A 24,824-nucleotide genomic window follows, 5' to 3' on the forward strand; every position below is an offset into this window, starting at 1 on the left:
GTTCTTCCCTTTCATCACTTTAAATATGTCCTGCCACACCCTCCTGGCTTATACAGTTTCTGTTGAGAAATCAGCTGTTAACCTTATGGGGATTCCCTTGTATGTTATTTGTTGCTTTTCCCTTGCTGCTTTTAATATTTTTTCTTTGTATTTAATTTTTGATAGTTTGATTAGTATGTGTCTTAGTGTGTTTCTCCTTGGATTTATCCTGTATGGGACTCTCTGTGCTTCCTGGACTTCATTGACTCCCATATTAGGGAAGTTTTCAACTATAATCTCTTCAAATATTTTCTCAGTCCCTTTCTTTTCCTCTTCTTCTTCTGGGACCCCTATAATTCAAATGTTGGTGAGTTTAATATTGTCTCAGAGGTCTCTGAGACTGTCCTCAATTATTTTCATTCTTTTTTCTTTATTCTCCTCTGTGGTAGTTATTTCCACTCTTTTATCTTCCAGGTCACTTATCTGTTCTTCTGCCTCAGTTATTCTGCTACTGATTCCTTCTAGAGAATTTTAAATTTCACTTATTGTGTTGTTCATCATTGTTTGTTTGCTCTTTAGTTCTTCTAGGTCCTTGTAAAACTTTTCTTGTATTTTCTCCATTCTATTTCCAAGATTTTGGGTTATCTTTACTATCATTAGTCTGAATTCTTTTTCAGGTAGGCTGCCTATATCCTCTTCATTTGTTTTTTCTTGGGTTTTTACCTTGCTCCTTCATCTACTCTGTATTTCTCTGTCTTCTCATTTTGTGGAAGTAACTGCATTTGGGGTCTCCTTTTCTCAGGCTGCAGGTTTGTAGCTCCTATTGTGTTTGGTGTCTGCCCCCAGTGGTAATGTTGGTTCAGTGGGCTGTGTAGGCTTCCTGGTGGAGGGGACTGGTTCCTGTGTTCTGGTGAATGAGGCTGGATGTTTTCTTTTTGGTGGGCAGGACCGTGTCCAGTGGTGTGTTTTGGGGTGTCTGTCAACTTAGTATGATTTTAGGCAGCCTCTCTGCTAATGGGGTGGTGTTGTGTTCCTGTCTTGCTAGTTGTTTGGTTTAGGGTGTCCAGCACTGTAGCTTGCTGGTGGTTGAGTGGAGGTGGGTCTTAGTATTGAGATGGAGATCTCTGGGAGAGCTTTCACCGTTTGGTGTTACTTGGAGCTGGGAGGTCTCTGGTGGACCAATGTCCTGAACTCAGCTCTCCCACCTGAGAGGCATAGGCCTGACACCCGGCCAGAGCACCAAGACCCTGTCAGCCTCATGGCTCAGAAGAAAAGGGAAGAAGAAGAAAAAAAATAATAAAATTTATTTAAATAAAAAATTAAAAAATATTAAAAATGAAAAATAAAAAAAGAAAGAAAGAAAGAGGAGAGGAACCAAACCAAAAAACAAATCCACCAATTATAACAAGCACTAAAACTATACTAAAAACAAAGAAACAGGGCTTCCCTGGTGGTGCAGTGGTTGAGAGTCCACCTGCCAGTGCAGGGGACATGGGTTCGTGCCCCGGTCTGGGAAGATTCCACATGCCGCAGAGCAGCTGGGCCCATGAGCCATGGCCACTGAGCCTGCGCGTCCGGAGTCTGTGTGCCGCAACAGGAGAGGCCACAACAGTGAGAGGCCCTTGTACCGCAAAAAACAAAACAAAAAAACAAACAAAAAATCGTACCTACAGGACCCTAGGACAAATGGTAAAAGCAAAGCTATACAGACAAAAGCACACAGAGAGGCATACACATACACACTCACAAATGAGAAAAAGGAACGAAAAAAATATATGAAAAAAAGCAACCAAATCAATAAATAAATCTACCAATGATAGTAATGTAAATATTAATATTTACATTATTATTAATGTAATATTAATGTAAATATTAAACTAAGATAAACATAAAACTAGAAACAAATGAGATGCAGAAAGCAAACATCAAGTCTACAGTTTCTCCCAAAGTCTACTGCCTCAATTTTGGGATGATTCGTTGTCTGTTCAGGTATTCCACAGATGCAGGGTACATCAAGTTGATTGTGGAGCTTTAATCCGCTGCTTCTGAGGCTGCTGGGAGAAATTTCCCTTTCTCTTCTTTGTTTGCACAGCTCCTGGGGTTCAGCTTTGGATTGGCCCTGCCTCTGTGTGTAGGTCGCCTGAGGGCATCTGTTCCCCGCCCAGATAGGATGGGGTTAAAGTAGCAGCTGAGTAAGGGGCTCTGGCTCACTCAGGCTGGGGGGAGGGAGGGGTACGGAATGTGGGGAGAGCCTGCAGTGGCAGAGGCTGGCATGATGCTGCAACAGCCTGAAGTGTGCCGTGTGTTCTCCTGAGGAAGTTGTCTCAGGATCACACGACCCTGGCTGTGGTGGGCTGCACAGGCTCCTGGGAGGGGAGGTGTGGTTAGTGACCTGTTATTGCACACAGGCTTCTTGGTGGCTGCAGCAGCAGTCTTAGCATTTCATGCCCATCTCTGGTGTCCACGCTGATAGCTGCAAAACGTGCCCATCTCTGGAGCTCATTTAGGCGGTGCTTTGAATCCCCTCTCCTTGCACACCCTGAAACAATGGTCTCTTGCCTCTTAGGCAGTTCCAGACTTTTTCCCGGACTCCCTACCGTGTAGCTGTGGCACACTAGTTCCCTTCAGGCTGTGTTCAAGCAGCCAACCCCAGTCCTCTCCCTGGTATCTGACCTCCGAAGTCTGAGCCTGAGCTCCCAGCCCCCACCTGCCCCGGCAGCTGAGCAGACAAGCCTCTCAGTGTAGTGAGTGCTGGTCGGCACCAATCCTCTGTGTAGGAATCTCTCTGCTTTGCCCTCTGCACCGCTGTTGCTGTGCTTTCCTGCATGGCTCCGAAGCTTCTCCCCCCGCCCGCCCCCCATCTCCACCAGTGAAGGGGCTTCCTAGTGTGTGGAAACTTTTCCTTCTTCACAGCTCCCTCCTCGAGGTGCAGGTCCCATCCCTATTCTTTTGCCTCTGTTTTTTCTTTTGCCCTACCCAGGTACGTGGGTATTTTCTTGCCTTTTGGGAAGTCTGAGGTCTTCAGCCAGTGTTCAGTAGGTGTTCTGAAGACTGTTGCACAAGTAGATGTATTTTTGATGTATTTGTGGGGAGGAAGCTGATCTCCATGTCTTAGTCCTCTGCCATCTTGAAGGTCCTTTCCTGATTCTATCTTAATTGGTGTTTTGAAGGTAACTTGGAAACATCCAGGAGAAGTCTCATACACAGGGCTTCTTTCCCAGGACCACTTTTAAAAATGTGCTTAGCAGTAATTTACTGAGAATGTTCTATGTGCCAAACACCATGCTAGATACTCTAAATATAAGGCAAACATGACCTACACAGTTCCCGAGCAATTATAATTTAGACAAAGATACAGGTAAGTACACAGGCAAGTTTAACGTTGTCAATAAATGGACCTGATACAGATAATACAGGGAATAGGAGCATATAGAAGAGGCATTTAACTAAACCACTGAGATGGGGGATGGAGAAGTCTCAGCAGTTATGGAAGCTTCCTAGTGCAAATGACTTCTAAGTGAGGCCTGAAGTATGAATAGTAAGTAGCCAGATGGAATAAGTCATAAAAATGAACACAGGAAATAACATGCCTGAACGCCTGGAAGTAATAGAAAAATGAGATGTTAGAGGAACTGAATATAATTTTATGTGCTGTAGCATTTGTGTGTGTGTGTGTGTGTGTGTGTGTGTGATGTCTAGACAGGGAAATATAAAGGTAAACAGAGACCAAATCAAATTATTTCTTGATAAAAATCACTGTTTGACATTGCAACAAAATGTCTGATTGCTCACACACTCACTTTATAGTACACATTACAAATCTTTCTTCTTCAAATTGTAACTACCACATTTAGTCTTGTTCCTTAGCACCAGGATTCTAAGACAGTCCCATTCTCACTCCCTACAGAAGGCAAAGCTTGAAAAAGGAAACACCCAGATGTTCATGTAAAAAGAAAATAAAACAGAAAATTGCAAGTGCCCTCTGTTAACATGACATACTATCTGCTCCTTATGTATTACTAACATGATTTCTCCAAACAGCAGACATAAAGGAATAAAAAATGTTTTTTCAGGGTTTCCTATCAAATAAAGCCATAGATTCAATTTCCAACAAGTTCAAGGAATAGAATGTTCTGCTCAGTAAAAATAATTCTAGCAAAACATATACTTACACCCATAATACATTATGAAATCATACATAAGGTATCTCTTGTTCATCTATTTATTAGAAAATCACCTTCAAGTAATGTTACACCGTGAGTTGAGTTATGGAACCAAATAAATGTTCAGACACACTCTTCTGGGCACCTTTATAAACTGTTGTCTGAATGAGCCTTGCTTTTGGTGGGAAGTGTCAGCCTTATTTGTTTGGATCTACTTCTTTCTAAGATGACTAACTCATTCTGAATTTATATATTCCAATAAATATATTTTCTTTCCACAACCCTGAAAAAGTCACATTTTAAAAATCCTTTATTGATTTCTGAACATTCTGGAAAATGGTGGAAATTAACAGGCAAATTATTTTAAGTGCTTGTTTTGGGTTACTGCTGTTTCTTAAGAAATAATAGACTAATTATTTAGTAAACTTCTTAGAAAGACAACACTGCTTTTCAAGGAATCGTCTAGCTATTCAGTTCTATAATTTAAATTACTGTAGAAGCATATGGTGTTGGTTAAGAAAAGTTTACATATATTATTTAATTAGTCCCCCAAATTTAAGGTGTGGATTTACTGATATAATTTTATTTCATTTTTCTATACATGATCATTAGGGTCTTAAATATTAGTTATTCAATTTTTAAACACTGTGTTTAAGTAATGTTTAAGTAGTATTGGTGGCTAAAATGGAAGTTTTTTTTTCAAAAGTATTAGCTTCTCAAGTACAGAAATATGTACAGAGTTTAAAAAAATCCAAACCTTGTCAAAACCCATAAATAACGCACCTCACCTTAAAAACAATAATAATTCATGGCCAATGTGGACCTACCTTTTGTAGTTGTCCTCCCTCCTCTGATTCCTTTAATTTTTACATTCTCTTCACTGGGGTAGCTTTTACACAGATAAAAAGTCTGTTCTCTAAGACAGTGCTCAGTACTTCAAGTCTTCTCCCTGAAGATTTAGAAATACCCATGATTTCAGAAAGAGATCAGAGATCACTTCCCAAAGTATTCACCAGACCAGTAATTTAAGTAAAACACTTTTCTCCTCTAAAATAGCTGGGAGGCAGTACACTGTGGTAGGAAAACACTAGGCTAGATGTCAAGTGACATGAGATTTTATTTCAGGTCACAAATAATAGAGTTTGTTTCTTCACCTCAATACTTTTTTCTGTATTTACCCTCATGGGTTTTATTGGTGGAGGAGAATATTTCTAGCTTGTCAAAATAGATTTGAAAATGTTTTAGTAGGAATATCTGCAAGTATTATACTTTCCATATAGGTAAATATGAACACACAGATGCTGAGAGTTATAATCTTGTCCTGATTAACTTTTGGGCTTTCAGGATAACTATTTTCTACTGCTCCGAGGCATTCATTACAGGTTTAGCTTTTCTGGTCTAATCATCCATAGATATATGAGGGCTGTGGTTAACAACTGCACTAAGTGCTTTAATTTGCAAATGATTAAGATATATTATTTTTGATTTAAGTAAAGAAGGAATTTACTGAAAGGACATTTTAAAAATCAGTCAACAGATGGTTTGATGGGCAAGCTCAGAAAATGTACAAAAGTACAGAAACTCAAAAGTCATGTCACAAAACCAGTCCACTGAGGAAACCACTCTCACTAGGAGAGACTAAAACTGCAGGTTGTACCACTGTTACTGCTTTTCCTGGAAATTGGATGTGGTGCACTCTCTTGAATCCATTCTCTCTGCTTCTCTCATCACTAGCTCCTAATTTGGAGTCCTGGACAGACAGAGATGGGTACTTGGGTCTCAGTGATGCTTGAAGGGCTCCTGCTGAAATTATAATGCCTGAAAACTATGAAACTGACACTTTTTCTCAATAAAGCAGCAGTCCTGTTTGCATGACTGCCATCTGAAAATACATTTTGTCTTTAATTGTGGACTGCTAGTGATAGTTAGAGTCCAAACTACAAAAATATTGAAATGAAATAGTTTGTAAGTCACTGAATGGCATTTACATTATAGTCTGGCATATAATTTATATAATTAATATCAAGAAAATGTAAGTTATATAAAGAAATTTCTTATACAATGTACAATAGGAATGATACATTTTTATCTCAATAAAGGTAATAATTCCATGAGCTAAAACATCCTTAGAAGAGAAAATACTGTTCAACCATTTTCCATACTGAATAGATAAGAATGTTATTTTGTCTTCCTCTTTTATTAATATTTGCCCTAATAACAAGCCACTTTAATATCCACTAGGGTTAAATATAACAACGGAGGTATTACTATATGCATTCTGAATATAATTCTAACTTGTTCATTTATATGGTGAAATATCTAAGTTTTAGGAAAACTTTATTTACCACCGGTTGCTTTTAATATCAGATAATGATATGTGTTGTATGCACAAGTAAAAATTAAGATGTGACATCAGTTAATGGTACTTTTGTAATAAATCATATGGCATCTTTTCTACAGCGAAGTACTAAGGAAAGGAGCAGAGGGCTGAGGGACAGGGAGGACACTGGAGGATGCAATAGAGATAAAAAGAGACTTTCTGTCTTCCCATATACAAGAGGAAGGAAAAAAGATACAGGAAGGAATTATAGACAAAGATATTGAATTCCTCTCCCACTAATTTGAAAAGACAGTGTGAATGACGATGCAGCTTGGTCAGAAATAGGACAGACAGGTAATTGTTATCTTATATATAGAAGTAAAGAAAACCAGTCAAAGACACAGCACTATTGCTGGGACTGGGGAGAAAGGAGATCACGGTTCCTCAAATATTAAGATGAAAGGACTTCCCTCGTGGTACAATGGTTAAGAATCCACCTGCCAATGCAGGGGACACGGGTTTGAGCTCTGGTCCGAGAAGATCCCACATGCCGTGGAGCAACTAAACCCGTGTACCACGACTACTGAGCCTGCACTCTAGAGCTCGTGAGCCACAAATACTGAGCCCATGTGCCACAACTACTGAAGCCTGCGCACCTAGAGACCGTGCTCCACAACAAGAGAAGCCACTGCAATGAGAAGCCCGCACATCACAATGACGAGTAGCACCCCAACTCGCCACAACTAGAGAAAGCCTGCGGGCAGCATCGAAGACCCAGTGCAGCCAAAGATAAATAAATTTATACAAAAAAAAAAAAACAGATTAAAGAGAAGTCCTGATCATTTGATTTTTATTGATAGAGTCCTAGGGGAACTGAGAGACTGAAAAGAGGAGTAAGCTCTCATTGAGGTCATTTCTGCCCCACTATGGAAATAAAGTGCCAATGGATTAGTTAAATGGATTTTGCAGGATGAAGTCACTTAAAACTTTTCAGTGTCCAGATATACAGCTGACTTTGACTTAAATATTTATTATACAGAATTTTCTGTTACTTAGAGTTTTAATATGTTTTTACAAAAAAATTAAAAAGGCTCACTGTATTTTCAACCCTTCCTGGAAATGCTAAGAAAAAGGAAATGCGAAAACTAAGGCAACAGAAATTCCACAAAATTAACTTGCTAGAATGTTTGTCAGAACTTTTAAGTACGGTTTTGTGACCATTATTTTTATGGGTTAAGAGGAAACTTCAAACTAAAGTTAGAGCTCATTCACAACCCAAGAATAGTGAATGAAAAGAAACAAAACATGACCTATGTTATCAAAGAGCAGGACCTCCACAGGTAGAAAAGCAGGGATAGTAAGAACAGGAGAACAGACAAACCAGAGGAAGGAGAATTAGGCCTTAATAAAGCAGCTGATATGCCCTAACCTGCGGAGGTCTGTTTTCTTGTGTTCCGCAGTGAGCAAACATTTTTATTTTCCTGGTATTCTTAAGCGGCCATTATTGGTGGTATACCATCTGTGGTTACCAATGGGTAATAACAAAGTGTTGGCCTTCAGAAAGCTCTCAGTGAAAACTAGATCAGATAAAAGATATATCATGCAATGTGAATTTGCTCTTTCCTTTCTATTAGTGTTAATGTTAGACTCCATCTAATATCATTTGGTTGACCATGGAACTTAAAAGTACTCAGATACGAAGCCCTCATCATCAGTATATTTTTATTGCCCCAATGAAGGATGTTGCTGTTTACGGGTTTTACTCTAGAGTAAGGAGTGAGGTGACACTCAAATTCAGCATTGTAAGTCCCTAAGCCATTTTATAAATCTCCTGCGACCAAATAACCAACCAGAGAATTTCATTTTACCTAAATTTTTTATCTTGTTCCTGCTTTCTCACACTCTGAAAAAACAAAAACAAAAACCCCAAACAAAATTAATGGCCAAGTCGAACTGCCGCATCTCAAAGGGGACCATATCTTTATTGAAGTATGACCTATATACAGAAAGTTTAGACATCAAATAAGTGTGTTTCAAAATGACCACAGCTATGTAATTCTCACTTAGGTCAAGATAAAGAACATGAGTTCTTTATCCAGAAATATTACTATGGATCATCCCAATGCCAACTACTCTCTGATTTCTATCATCATAGATTAGTTTTGACTAATCTTGAATTAAATTTAAGTGGAATTATACCAAACGTTCACTTTGACATCTAGTTTCTTTCACTTAAAATTATGCTAGCTAGATTTATTTATGTTTTATTTGTTGCAATAATTTGTTTTGTCATTGTTGTGTAGTATTCCAACAAATGAAAATGTGAATATATTACATTATAATTATCCATTTTACCAAGGAATGACATTTGGGTTGTTTATAGTTTGAAACTATTACAGAAAATTCTTCCATAAACATTCTTGCACATGTTTTTTGCTGCACATATGTAATGTACATAGAGTATGTATATGCCAGGTTTAGTAGGTTTTAACAAACAGTTTTCCAAAGTAATTGTACCAACACAGATCATGCCATAATGGTAAGAGAGATCAATTTCTTTTCATTTTTACCTACACTTTATAGTTCAGTATTTTTTGTGCTTCATACCCTCCCCAAACTTTATTTATTCTTTGATCAAAAGGCTTTTTGATCAAAACATTTCTAAACAAACTGTACAGTATGAATGTGCCTAAGTGGGTTACTAAAGGGAATGGCTCTTAAATAATACTGAACAAAAAATAGTGTAATGGTCAAATACTGAAGAAATAGTACCTATTCTTTGATGAATTTGGTAACCAGGAATATCCCTAGTTGAAGAGCAGAAAAAAACCCAGAGACTGCTCCAAGGTAAGTCACAGTGTATCCTCCCTCTGTCTTTTAGAAAACAAGGGACAGTACATCTCTCCATATGAGATTTAGACAGTAATTATGTCCTTTACTGTTATTTGTGGTATAATGAGATACAGAAGAATATTATCTACAACTTTATCAATGTATTTAAATCTATGAATTAGATATAAAAGTAGTCTCCTGTTACATTTTTTCATGAGGCCTAACTATTGTCCTTCTAAGAAAGGGCAAATAATGACTATTATATTTTAACAATGAACATCCTGAGATCTTCTAAAGTCAAAAAAATTAGAAATACTTGACAAAAGGGAATATCTGAGTTTAACTCAAATTAACAGAAGATGAGCAGATGTTGGAATAAAACCACAATAATAGAAAAAAACCTGATATGTTAAGAAATATTGGAGTTTAATACCACATTAAACTTTGGCAATATACAACTAGGATTTTCAAAAAGATAAAATCAATCATTGGTATATAAAAAGTGGAACTATTTTTTCTACATACAAAATTGCAATATCATAATTCATCTCTTATTTAAGATAAGATTGACTAAGCTGAAAAAAGGGAAATATCCTCCAGTTTCAACAGAATGCATTATGTTCTACTTAAAGATATTAGTGATGAAACATGATAGCACAAAGTATTTCCTTTGAGATAGGAGTAGTTATACACAGTGACAGTAGTTAAAGGTTACAGTTATGTATCGTATGGGCTGGAGCTTTGTAGACATGTCTCTGGGCTGGGCTTTGATGGATTGGATTCTATTTGTATGTCAGAAACTATTTTATTTTGTGACCTTGAACAAGCTGCTTAGGGTCCCTGTCTCATAATTTTCCATAAGCATAATGAGTTTGGTATTACTTTTTCCTCCATTCTGAAGATTGATTGAAATGCTCTTTCAGAAGAATGATTATATATTAATCTCATTAGTGTTATTTTTAATATTTCATGTCTTCTTCCTAGGATACTTGTGTGACAGTACTTCCATAAGGCTTTCAAAGAAAGATCTACACTAATATTCTGTGGTTATCATAAATGATAAGACTTGACGTTCACCTTGGAACTTGTATAACTAATAATACCATCAGTCATGAATAGTCTATACAGCAATTTTGCTCATTAAATTAAACAGTTCATTTCCCAAATTTTATGCTGCATAGAATTGTTTTCTGCCTAATCAATCCTGTCATCAAATGAGCAATTAACTTACCCATGGATATTCTGGGTGTTGATCTGTCATGAGCCTTAAGTTTCCTTCTGATAAATTAAGTATTGTAGTTTAAAATAATCTATATTTCTGCAATCATGTTTCTTCATAAGGCATCATTAATGGTAATGACTTGTCCACTTAATTGTTTGGAGAACTTTCGATAAAGTATATTATTTAATGTTATTTCCTTTTACAAAAGAATAAAATATTGCCTCATTAATATTACAAGTATCAGTCTTAGAATATTCTTAACATTAAACATGTTGAAAGATACATGACTTGTGCAAGAAAGGGTGAGGATAAAAGTTATCAACCCTGAAGCTTGATGGTTGGCAATGGGGACATCTCCAATCTTATTCATTATTACTTAAATTTCTTTGAAACGTTAATAGGTTAACAATGTTTATTTTCTCAGAACTCGACAACATTTATATACAAATTGTCTAACTTGTTCTAGGTGGGAAACAATGTTCCCTTTAAAATTCTAATTTCAGAATTTGAAGATTTCCCTACTTGTTAAAGAGTCTGAAATGAAATTCAGTTCTATTCTTGATTTCTATATATCATTATGGTATTTTTTTTTTTTTTTTTTGGTATGCGGGCCTCTCACTGTTGTGGCCTCTCCCGTTGCGGAGCACAGGCTCCGGACACGCAGCCTCAGCGGCCATGGCTCACGGGCCCAGCCGCTCCACAGCATGTGGGATCTTCCTGGACCGGGGCATGAACCTGTGTCCCCTGCATCAGCAGGCGGACTCTCAACCACTGCGCCACCAGGGAAGCCCCATTATGGTATTTAATGGCACTCATTTAATGCTTTTTTTGGAGGGGGTAGTACTCAGTTTTATTTCACCCATCTGTAACACATGATCTGAGAATAGATAACTAATAACTGTTTGAGTAGAGAATAATGGATGTATTTACAGGTTTGCTTACAACTTACATGTTCTAGAGCCACAAAGAACCAACATTCTTTCTTTACAATTTACCTATTATTGTCATATTTTAACATTCCTAGCATGGCTGACAGCCTATTAAAGTAGGAGAAAAATGAATCATATATCATTTTTTAAAATTTAAAAACATCCACAGGAGAATTATTTATCAATCTCCACCCCACCCAAATTCTGGGTACTTACATTTCATGAGCACTTACTATATGCTAGACATTTTATAGAAATCATTTCTTTTAATCCTCAAAGCAGCCAAGTATATTGTACAAAAAGCCTTTTCTTTTTTTTTTTTTTTTTTGAGAAGAAGGAGGGGATTTGGCCAAATCACAAGTCACGTGGCAGATAAATGGCATAGATCAAATTAAACATCAGGGCCATTTTACTCGAAACTCAAGGCTACTTTCAGTTTCCTCAATTATCTTTCTCTTTCTTCTATTTTTAGGATTGTGAATTAAGCTCCACTATTGGAGACTGGTAATCTCTGAAACTTTGCCAAGTCATCTGTCTTTTAAAATCAGGAGAAAGACAAGAGGGGATAATTAAAAGACTGCAAAGGAGTATGGATAGAGCTAAACTGGATTATAAAAATTTACATGTCAATCTTAGCACATTGACTAGGACCTTAGAGCTGAACTGAAAGTCTGACCAGCATGACAGTCTAAAAGCCCAGAGGCTTTGCACTTCAATGACTGCCAATCTGGATCCAGATAAACAACAGTGAAAAGAAAAATCAACACTGTGTCCTGAATTTAGAGATCAGGAAAAATCACACAGTGAACTACCCACCAGCTCCTATCCCACTTCCTATACCAATAACATTAAAATGAACAGTAAGAGAAACCTCATGTGTATATCTGAGAAGTAAGAAATAACATACTGGTTAAAAGCATGGTCTTTGGAGACACACAGTTAGCTACTGGGACACTAATCAAATCCCATTGTGTCACAGTACCCTCTTCTGTAAAATGAGGATAATAATAAAAACTTCAGAAGTGGCAAGTACTAAATTAATTGTAGTTTTTTTTCTCTTTCTGTCTTAATGCTCCTAACTTCTCCTCATGAGTTAAAAGTGACAAATATAGTCCAAAAGTAAATGTAAGGAATGAGTGGGAAGGATATAGGTAACTAAGTGATGGACAAAGGGTTTATGGACTTATTTTTGCTATATAACAAACATAGGAAAGAGAACTCCTTCTCTCTTCTTGACTTCCAACAATAATAGTATTTATACAGAGTTGTTAGGGGGTTAAATGAGTAATGTAGAGTGTTGAACAATATTAATATTACTATTTTAATCATCATCATATTATTATTAATATTATGACATTATAGGATTGTTTGGAAATTCAAGGAGATAATATTAGTAAGTCTTTTAGCATAGTGCCAGATAATAATAATTATAATAAGTTACTTCTGACATATGGACACTGTCAGACTAACAGTGTCTAAACATATACCAGTTCCTATATGTTTAACTCTTTTATGCCCTCAAATTAGTAGTTTGCTATTGATCAGTCTCAAAATACTTACGTAATATTTCATGAAGCACTATCTGATAATTATGTTATGAAAGTAAAATAATGAAAATGTTTATCTAACATTTAGTAAAGTGGTTCCAAAGTCCCCTAATTGGGGACATTTAGCTTATATGGATATAAAAATATATTTTGAACTCTACATTTAAAAATAGAATTTTCAAGTGAAATTGAATTTTTCCTTTTCAAATGTTGTTGGCATTAGTATTAGCCTCCCAAAGTCAAACTGACTAGGTGCTGTTCTCAGTTGTAGCTGCCAGGCTGGGTCTCTAGTGCCTTCTTGCACACTCCTTCCTTGGAGATCTGCTGAGGACGGTTAGAGATCACAATGTCTCAGGATGGCTTCAACTCTGGCAAGATTTATTTCCCAAATCCCAGTGGAATAGCATGGCTAAGAACTTCATTTAAGAGCACTCCAAATAAACCTCTGAGGAGTGAATTTTAAAGAGAGCAAAAATAAACAAATGGGACCTAAATTAAACTTAAAAGCTTTTGCACTTAAAAGCAAAGAAAACCAATAATAAAATGAAAAGACAACCTACTGAATGGGAGAAAATATTTGCAAATGATATGACTGATAAAGTGTTAATACCCCAAATATATAAACAGCTCATACAACTCAATATCAAAGAAACAAATAACCTGATTAAAAAATGGGCAGATGGCCGGAATGGACATTTTCCCAAAGAAGACATACAGATGGATAACAAACACATGAAAATATGCTCAACATCATTAATGATCAGAGAAATGCAAATCAAAACCGCAATGAGATATCAGCTCACACCTGTCAGAATAGCTATCATCAAAAAGTCTATAAATAAGAAATGTTGGGGAGGATGTGGAAAAAAGGGAACTCGTGTACAGTGTCGGTGGGAATGAAAATTGGTGCAGCCTCTATGGGAAACAATATGGAGGTTCCTCCAAAAATTAAAAATAGAACTATCATATGATACAGCAACCCTACTCCTGGGTATATATCCCCCTACCAAAAACCCCCCAAATCACTAATTTGAAAAGATACATGCACCCCAATGTTCATAGCAGCAGTATTTACAATAGCCAAGATATGGAAGCACACCAAGTGCCCATCAACAGAAGAATGGATAAAGAAGATGTGGTATATATGTACAATGGAATATTACTCAGCCATAAAAAAGAATGAAATTCTGCCATTTGCAGCAACATGGATGGACCTAGAGAGTATTATGCTTAGTGAAATAAATCAGACAAAGACAAAATACTGTATGTTATCACTTATCTGTGGAATCTAAAAAAACAAAACAAATGGATGTATATAACAAAACAGAAGCAGACTCACAAATGTAGAAAACAAACTAGTGGACACCAGTGGGGAAAGGGAAGGTGGGAGGGGCAAGATAGGGGTATCGGATTAGGGGATACAAACTACTATGTATAAAATAGATAAGCAGCAAGTACAGCACAGGGAAATACAGCCATTGTTTTGTAATAACTTTAAATGGAGTATAATCTATAAAAATATTGAATCACTATGCTGTACAACTGAAACTAACAGAATATTGTACATCAATTATACTTCAATAAAATAAACAAATAAAGAGAATGGCAGTATGCCGGAAGTATACCGAATATCACCCCTATGGCAGCTACAGAGGCAAACTGTCCAAATCTCCCTTCAAGAAGTAACTTGACATTCATCTGCAAGGAGTGCAGTCGGTTATTAGTCTCCAGCTACAGTGCCTTCAAGATGCTCCTCAATTTGAGCTGAGGTTACACTCACCCAGGGGCAGCCCAGCCAATGCCCGAGCATGACATTAATCCCTCACGGGCAACTTTTGCTTGGGAGTTCCCCATTGGATTGGCCAACACTTCATCAGATCTGCATCATGATCCAGTTCATAGTCTGAAGCTCTCCCTGCTCAATCCTGCTTCTTCTACCATTCTCTAACAGATCTGCATCAGTCTGGAGGCTTTCTCTGCTTAACTCTGCTTCTTCCCTCTTTTATGTTTCCCATGCAATGATTTACAGTAAGTCACTTGTACTCCTAATTCCTTCTCAGTGTCTGCTTCTGAGAGGACCAGTCAACATACCTTCTCTGCCCAGTCATTATTCCAAGGGTTTAACACTCAGTTCTCATCCCCACACTCAAAGGCAATGCCTTTTTGACACTGTTTATTACAGGGACGCTCCTGCTCACTGCTCTCCAGGCATGCAAGCCCCCTTGCTTTTCTTCAAATGATCAAAGTCATTTCTGTTGCAGAACTTCACACTTCCCCCTGCTTGGAAAGCTCTTATACTATTAGTTCAGATTTGTGCCATGTGGTTCCTTGTCATTATTCAGGTCTCTGGTCAAAGGTCATGTTCTTTATTTTTGTCTGGATCATTTTATGCAAAACATGCCCCCTCACTCTGTATTCAATATTTATAGTCTTCATAATATTATTAGCATCTAAAATGTTATTATTGACATGTGTATTGACTGTCTTGCTCCCAAGAGACTGGTCTTTGCCTATTTTGTCTACCACTGTCTCTCCAGTGCTCTGGAGAATATTTGAACAGAAGCAAGTTGGGCCAGTCATGCTAGCTGACAATAATTACATGAATGGCTTTCAGCTTTGGGACTTACTTGCAAAAAAAAAAAAAATAGCCATGTGTCTTAGAGAAACTGCATAATGTCTTTAAGGTGTTTTTTTCCCTTTTATTAAGAACAAGAACAACTACCTCACAGCAAGTTATGAGCATTACATGAAATTACATGAAGTAATGTGAACTATAGTATTTGTCCCTTAGTAGACCTTCAATAAATGTTTCTGTGGTCACATAAAATATTTATTTAATAAAACAATTCAGTATAGACAATGTATTAAATACTCATTTATATGCAAATTTTAAAAGTAAATAAATTAAGGCTAAAAGAAGGCAGTTAGTTGTTTATAATTATAAAGTCAAAAGTGATTGATAATTATAAAGTCAAAATCTCAAACCCATGTTTCTAACCTGAATCTCTTAACTTGCTTGCTAAGTCATAGGGGTGACTAGAGAACTGTTGAACTCTGCTAAACTCACCAGTTCATTTCACTTTGAACAGCCAATAGTCATTAAGCACAATGGATTTAAAGTGGTGACCTAGAAATCAAAGATAGTGTATAACCTACTAACATCTCTTGAGCCATCCAGTCTGCCACCATTTTTTTTTCAAAGGAGTTGATTAATTTTTGAGCAGTATTAGACTACAGTAAACATATCAAGAGATCATTGCTCCTACTGTGGTTGAATTGTCAGTCCTCTGATAAACAGGTTCAAATACTCCCTAATTATAACAAATTTCTAAAAATTCTGTTATTGATTAAAGAAATAGGATTATATGATTGCACTTAATGTCTAACTCCAGAGTCAGTAATATTAAAAAAAAAAGAAAAGATATTATATAGCCTGAAGGGTTTTTTTTTAACATCTTTATTGGAGTATAATTGCTTTACAATGATGTGTTAGTTTCTGCTTTATAACAAAGTGAATCAGCTATTCATATGCATATATCCCCATATCTCCTCCCTCTTGCATCTCCCTCCCACCCTCCCTTTCCCTCCCCTCTAGGTGGTCACAAAGCACCGAGCTGATCTCCCTGTGCTATATGGCTGCTTCTCAGTAGCTATTTTACATTTGGTAGTGTATATATGTCCATGCCACTCTCTCACTTCATCCCAGCTTACCCTTCCCCCTCCCCGTGTCCTCAAGTCCATTCTCTACGTCTGCATCTTTATTCCTGTCCTGCCCCTAGGTTCTTCAGAACCATTTTTTTTTGATTCCATATGTATGTGTTAGCATATGGTACTTGTTTTTCTCTTTCTGAATTACTTCACTCTGTATGACAGACTCTAGGTCCATCCACCTCACTACAAGTAACTCAATTTCGTTTCTTTTTATGGCTGAGTAATATTCCATTGTATATATGTGCCACATCTTCTTAATCCATTCATCTGTCGATGGACATTTAGGTTGCTTCCATGTCCTGGCTATGGTAAGCAGAGCTGCAACGAACATTGTGGTTCATGACTCTTTTTTTTTTTTTTTGCAGTACGCAGGCCTCTCACTGTTGTGGCCTCTCCCGTTGCGGAGCACAGGCTCCGGACGCACAGGCTCAGCGGCCATGGCTCACGGGCCCAGCCACTCTGTGGCATGTGGGATCTTCCTGGACCGGGGCACGAACCCGTGTTCCCTGCATCGGCAGGCGGACTCTCAACAACTGTGCCACCAGGGAAGCCCCATGACTCTTTTTGAATTATGGTTTTCTCAGGGTGTATGCCCAGTAGTGGGATTGCTGGGTCATATGGTAGTTCTATTTTTAGTTTTTTAAGGAACTTCCATACTGTTCTCCATAGTGGGTGTATCAATTTACATTCCCACCAACAGTGCAAGAGGGTTCCCTTTTCTCCACACCCTCTCCAGCATTTATTGTTTGTAGATTTTTTGATGATCAGCCTTCCACCAATTTTTTAAAACTTTTGATTTTGAAGTTGCTATGTCATTAAATAACATTTTCGAAATTTCAGATAAAAATAATGTAGAGTGTATATATGCTTCAAAACTTTAAATGTCACTGTAACTACTAGAGAAAGCAACAGTAATTTAGTAAAATCGGAATGCATTTTTTTCAAGTCTGGGGATCAGAGAGACAGAAGTTTTAGTGAGGAAATCGTTTATTTGTGTCTTGCCTATAACTAAAATTTTTCTCTTTCCAAATCCTATTCTGATCCTTCTCCCATTCTACTTTTCAGTGCATATCACCACGCTTTATTACCAATTAACACATAAGTAATTGTATGGTGATGATAATGATACAGTGGCTTTCCATCTCTTTTCTCAAGCAGCCCTGCAGATAAATTATAAGTGATCGATTCCTGCTGAAGTGAATAGATGGCCTAGTTTTACTGCAATATTCAAGTTCTTTTCCTTTGCAGTCAATTCCCAGTGTCCCAGTGATTTATCTACCTTTGCTAAATTCGTGTTCATGTTCTTTTAACAGTGGCATGGAATTTTAATTAGCTTTTGATAAAATGCATTAGGATACTCTCTAAACTAGGAATAGAGAAAAATTGAATTTTTTACTAACTCTACATGTCAAGATTTCTGCAAGCTAGTAGAAGCTAAAAGGCATTGATAGTTTGTGCATTTGTAACTAAAGATATATAGGGCTCAATGTGTGATAGTCCCTTGGTTAAGTCCTTTGAAATCTTAAGTTCTATTAAGTTTCTCAGTGTAATACAATGTGTTGAAAAACACCTGAATGCCTGTTTATCATTATTTTTGCCATTTTATTTTAAAATAATTTAAAAGAGAAAATTTGCAAAAAATTGTAAAAAATAACTGAATATTTTCTGCAGATTATTAATTTTAACTTTCCCACATTTGCCTTATTATCCTTTCTTTATAAAATCATACAGTAGATTTATAAACTTATAATACTTCAGCATGCATTTCCTAAAACCAAAATTATTTAATTACATAACACACGATATAGTAAAAAATTTAAGAAATTTAACATCAATACACCTCTTACATACTCTAACATTGAATATTCCAATTTCATCAACTGCCACAAAGATATGATTTATAGTTATTTATTTTCTAACATAAGATCCAGTCTAGGATCAGAAACCGTATTTAGCTGTTATGTCTACTTAGTTGCTTTCAACCTAGAGCAGTTTCTTATATTTTCTTTCTTTTGTGCCATTAAAGAATACAACTAGTAATTTTATAAAATATTCATCAACTTGGGTATTGCTGATGTTCTGCTATGAAGAGATCCAAGTTATGCATTTTGGGCTTGGACACTACATAAATGATGTGTCTTTTTCAGAGTCTCACATCTGGTAGCATATAATTTTTATTTATCTCTTATTCAGGAGGTTAATTTTGATTGCTTGTTGTATTAGTTATCCACTGTTGTATGACAATAGGGCCACATAATGAGCAGCTTAAAGTACACACATTTATTGTATGACAGTTTCATTGGGTCTGAAGACTAGACTGAACTGGGTCCTCTGCTTCAGAATCTTTGCTGCAGTCAAGATGTCAATTGAGGCTGTGATGTCATTTCAATGATCAACTGTAAAAGGATCTCCTTCAAATCTCACTTGGTTATTAGGAGAATTCAGACGCTTGCAGGCCACAGGACTGAGGGCCTCAGTTTCTTGCTGGCTAATTGTCTGAGGCTTCCCATATTTCCATGGATCTCTCAGTAGTGCAGCTCACAATACAGCAGCTTCTTTCATCAAAATCAGCAAGTGAAAGAGTTTACTAGCAAGATGAGTTACAGCCTTATCTAATGTTCTCTTATAAGTGGTATTCTACAATCATTGCTGTATTCTATTGATTTGAGGAGCAGTTTTTGCCACACCCAAAGAAATGGGTTTAGACAAGGCATGACTACCAGGAGGAGAGTATAATTGGCAGCCATCTAAAAGTCTGTCCAACACACCATAAGACGTGCTATAGTATTTTCTGATTCCTTCACCACTTAGATACAATTTTTCCTTCTGTCATTAATGAATTTATGGGATGGGCTATCTGAGGTTGTATAAATATCCCATTCCACATCAATCCCTCCATTCTATGGTTTTAGTACCCATCAATGATTTTTACCAGAATACAATTTACTACATTAATTCTAAAACAGTAGCTTTCCAATTCATAATCTATTCTATATTTGTTAGCATTCTATTATAAGAAAAGGATTTGTTTATTACATATTTGTCTGTTTATCTGCAGTCTATATGTGTCACATTTCTGACTGCCTTTAATATTTTCTCTTTATCTCTGATTTTCAGCTATTTAATTATTATGAGCTTTGATGTGATTTTCTTTATTCTAAATTTATTGTGGTTTCTTGAACTGTTTGAATCTATCCATGTATAATTTTCTTCATATTTGGAACATTTTGGCCATTATTTCTTCAATTTTTTTTCTGTCCCAACTTCTGGCTTCAACGGCTTGAACTGAATGTATGCTAGACTATGTGATATTGACCTACAGCTTACTGAGGTTTGCCTACTGATTTTAATTCCTTTGCTCTCTTATTCCATTTTGAATATTTCAAAACTTCACTGGTATTTTCTTCTGTTGTTTCAAATTTACTGTTTAACCTATCCAGTGTGTTTTTTTCTTTCTCAGCTATTGTATTTTTGATCTCCAGCATTCCATTTGAATTTTCAGTACATTTCTCTCATCATATTCAGTGTTTTCCTCTATGTTTATTAAACAAATGAAATGTGTTTATAATAGATCTGAGCACTCCACCTCACTACCTATACGTTCAGAGGTCTTTTCATTCTGAAAGGTGGAAACAAATCTATTCTCTGTAAACTATGAGAGTATTTTAGTATATTGCTCTCCAGTGATTCTTTTCCCTTTCTCACATAGTTTCCATCACACGTGCGGATTAGTTTTCAGCCAAAAATTTGAGGGGAATTTTTTTTAGATCTTCAAAGATCTCTATGAAAATACCTCTCAGGATATTCTAATTTACAATTCTAGCTACCATGTCTTTTCCAAATAATCATCTTTATCATCTCTATAGGCAAGACCATTGGTTCTCTTTGAATTACCACTCCTTGTACTGGGATCTGAATACTCTCCAAGTAGTATAGTGGGACATTTAGGGAACTAAACTAATTTTTCTTCTTTTCACACACAGTTCTGCTGTCTAAGGCCAGAAGGTAAATCTGGTTCTTCTGACAAAATCATGGTCATAAGCACAAATCCTAGCATAATCTCTTTGTGTGTGTGTATGTGTGTGTGTGTGTGTGTCATAAATACCCATTTAATGTTTTGTTTATTCAACAGTAATGGTCAATATTTATTGAGCTAAGCACTTTTCTAACACTTCAGAGTCATAAACACTTTTATTTTATTTATTTATTTATTTATTTATTTATTTATTTCGGTATGCAGGCCTCTCACTGTTGTGGCCTCTCCCATTGCGGAGCACAGGCTCCAGACACGCAGGCTCAGCGGCCATGGCTCAAGAACCCAGCTGCTCCGTGGCATGTGGGATCTTCCCAGACTGGGGCATGAACCCGTGTCCCCTGCATCAGCAGGCGGACTCTCAACCACTGTGCCACAAGGGAGGCCCCATAAACACTTTTAATCCTTCCAACATCCCAATGAGCTAAGCACTGTTGTTTGGATATTTATTTTTATTCATGTATAATTGACATACAATATTTTATTAGTATCACATCAAGATACCATCTCTAATCTGATTTATTTGCTACTATTTTATTTTTGAGGTGCTGTGTCAATATGCATAAATGATATCCATCCTGTTATTTTCATGCTATCTTTGTCAGGTTTATTTATCAATTTAATACTTTGTTCATAAAATACATTTGAAATTTTTCTCTCTTTTTTTTATGCTTTAAAGTTAGGTAGAATTAATATTATCTGTTCTCAAAGAAAAACTACAATCCTGCAGCCTGTGGAATGAAAGCCACATTCACAGAATGACAGACAAAATGAAAAGGTAGAGGACTATGCACTGGATGAAGGACCAAGATAAAACCCCAGAAAAACAATGAAATGAAGTGGAGATAGGCAACCTTCCAGAAAAAAGAATTCAAAATAATGATAGAGAAGATGATCCAGGACCTCAGAAAAAGAATGGAGGCAAAGACCAAGAATATGCAAGAAATGTTTAACAAAGACCTAGAAGAATTAAAGAACAAACACCTAGAATAATTAAAGAACAAACAAACAGATATGAATAATACAATAATGGAAATGAAAAATACACTAGAAGGAATCAATAGCAGAATAACTGAGGCAGAAGAACGGATAAGTGACCTCAAAGACGGAATGATGGAATTCAATGCTGTGGAACAGAATAAAGAAAAAAAGAATGAAAAGAAAGGAAGACAGCCTAAGAGACCACAGGGACAACATTAAACATACCAACATTCACATTATAGGGGGTCCCAGAAAGAGAAGAGAGAGAGAAAGGACCAAGAAAATATCTGAAGAGATTATAGTCGAAAACTTCCCTAACATTGGAAAGGAAATAGCCACCCAAGTCCAGGAAGTGCAGAGAGTCCCAGGCAGGATAAACCCAAGGAGAAACATGTTGAGACACATATTACTTAAACTGACAAAAATTAAAAACAAAGAAAAATTATTAAAAGCAACAAGGGAAAATGACAAATAACATACAAGGTAACTTCCATAGGTTAAAAGCTGATTTCTCAGCAGAAACTCCACAAGCCAGAAGGGAGTGGCACAATATATTTAAAGTGATGAAGGGGAAGAACCTACAACCCAGATTACTCTAGCCAGCAAGGATCTCATTCAGATTCGACAGAGAAATCAAAAGCCTTACAGACAAGTAAAAACTAAGAGAATTCAGCACCACCAAACCAGCTCTACAACAAATGCTAAAGGAACTTCTCTAAGTGGGAAACACAAGAGAAGAAAAGAACCAACAAAAACAAACCCAAAACAATTAAGAAAATGGTAATAGGAACATACATATCGATAATTACCTTAAATGTGAATGGATTAAATGCTCCAACCAAAAGACAGAGGCTCACTGAATGGATTAAAAACAAGACCTATGTATATGCTTCTACAAGAGACCCACTTCAGACCTAGGACATACAGACTGAAAGTGAGGGGATTGAAAAACATATTCCATGTAAATGGAAATCAAAAGAAAGCTGGAGTAGCAATACTCATATCAGACAAAATAGACTTTAAAATAAAGAATGTTACAAGAGACAAGGAAGGATGCTACATATTGATCAAGGGATCAATCCCAGAAGAAGATATAACAATTATAAATATATATGCACCCAACATAGGAGCACCTCAATATATAACGCAAACGCTAACAGCTATAAAAGAGGAAACCGACAGTAACACAGTTATAGTGGGGAAATTTAACACCTCACTTACAACAATGGACAGATCATCCAGACTGAAAATTAAGAAGGAGACACAAGCTTTAAATGACACAATGGACCAGGTAAATTTAATTGATATTTATAGGACATTCCATCTGAAAACAGCAGATTACACTTTCTTCTCAAGTGCACATGGAACATTCTCCAGGAAAGATCACATCTTGGGACACGAATCAAGTATTGGTAAACTTAAGAAAATTGAAATCATATCAAGCATCTTTTCTGACCACAATGCCATGAGATCAGAAATAAATTACAGGGAAAAAAACGTAAAACACACACACACAGAGGTTAAACAATACATTACTAAATAACCAAGAGATCACTGAAGAACTCAAAGAGGAAATCAAAAACTACCTAGAGACAAATGACAATGAAAACATGACCAATCCAAAACCTATGGGATACAGCAAAAGCAGTTTTAGAGAGAAGTTTATAGCAATACAATCCTACCTCAAGAAACAAGAAATATCTCAAATAAACAATCTAACCTTACACCTAAAGGAACTACAGAAAGAACAAACAAAACCCAAAGTTAGTAGAAGGAAAGAAATCATAAAGATCAGAGCAGAAATAAATGAAATAGAAACAAAGAAAACAGTAGCAAAGATCAATAAAACTAAAAGCTGGTTCTTTGAGAAGATAAACAAAATTCATAAAACTTTAGCCAGACTCACAAAGAAAAAGAGGGAGAGGACTCAAATCAATAAAATTAGAAATGAAAAAGGAGAAGTTACAATGGACACCACAGAAATACAAAGGATCATAAGAGACTACTATAAGCACCTCTATGCCCATAAAATGGACAACCTGGAAGAAATGAACAAATTCTTAGAAAGGTATAACCTTCCAAGACTGAACCAGGAAGAAACATAAAATATGAACAGAATAATCACAAGTAATAAAATTGAAACTGTAATTAAAAATCCTCCAACAAACAAAAATCCAGGATCAGATGGCTTCACAGGTGAATTCTATCAAACATTTAGAGAAGAGCTAACACCCATTCTTCTCAAACGCTTCCAAAAAGTTGGAGAGAAAGGAACACTCCCAAACTCATTCTATGAGGCTACCATAACCCTGATACCAAAACCAGACAAAGTTACTACAAAAAAAGAAAATTACAGACCAATATCACTGATGAATATAGAAGCAAAAATCCTCAGCAAAATACTAGCAAACAGATTCCAACAACACAATAAAAGGATAATACACCATGATCAAGTGGGATTTATCCCAGGGATGCAAGGATTCTTCAATATACACAAATAAATCAATGTGATACACCATATTAACAAATTGAAGGAGAAAAATCATATGATCATCTCAATAGATGCAGAAAAAGCTTTTGATAAAATTCAACACGCATTTATGATAAAAACTCTACAGAAAGTGGGCATAGAGGGAACGTACCTCAACATAATAAAGGCTATATACGGCAAATCCACAGTAAACATCATTCTCAATGGTGAAAAACTGAAAGCATCTCCTCTAAGATCAGGAACAAGACAAGGATGTCCACTCTCACCACCATTATTCAACATAGTTTTGGAAGTCCTAGCCATGGCAGTCAGAGAAGAAAAAGAAATAAAAGGAATACAAATTGGAAAAGAAAAAGTAAAACTGTCACTGTTTGCAGATGACATGACACTATACATAGAAAATCCTAAAGATGCCACCAGAAAACTACTAGCTAATCAAATATTTTGGTAAAGTTGTAGGATACAAAATTAATGCACAGAAATCTCTTGCATTCCTATACACTAATGATAAAAAATCTGAGAGAGAAATTAAGGAAACACTCCCATTTACCAATGCAACAAAAAGAATAAAATACCTAGGAATAAACCTACCTAGGGAGACAAAAGACCTGTATGC

The sequence above is a fragment of the Globicephala melas genome, chromosome 6 (assembly GCF_963455315.2).
Source record: "Globicephala melas chromosome 6, mGloMel1.2, whole genome shotgun sequence".
NCBI lineage: Eukaryota > Metazoa > Chordata > Mammalia > Artiodactyla > Delphinidae > Globicephala > Globicephala melas.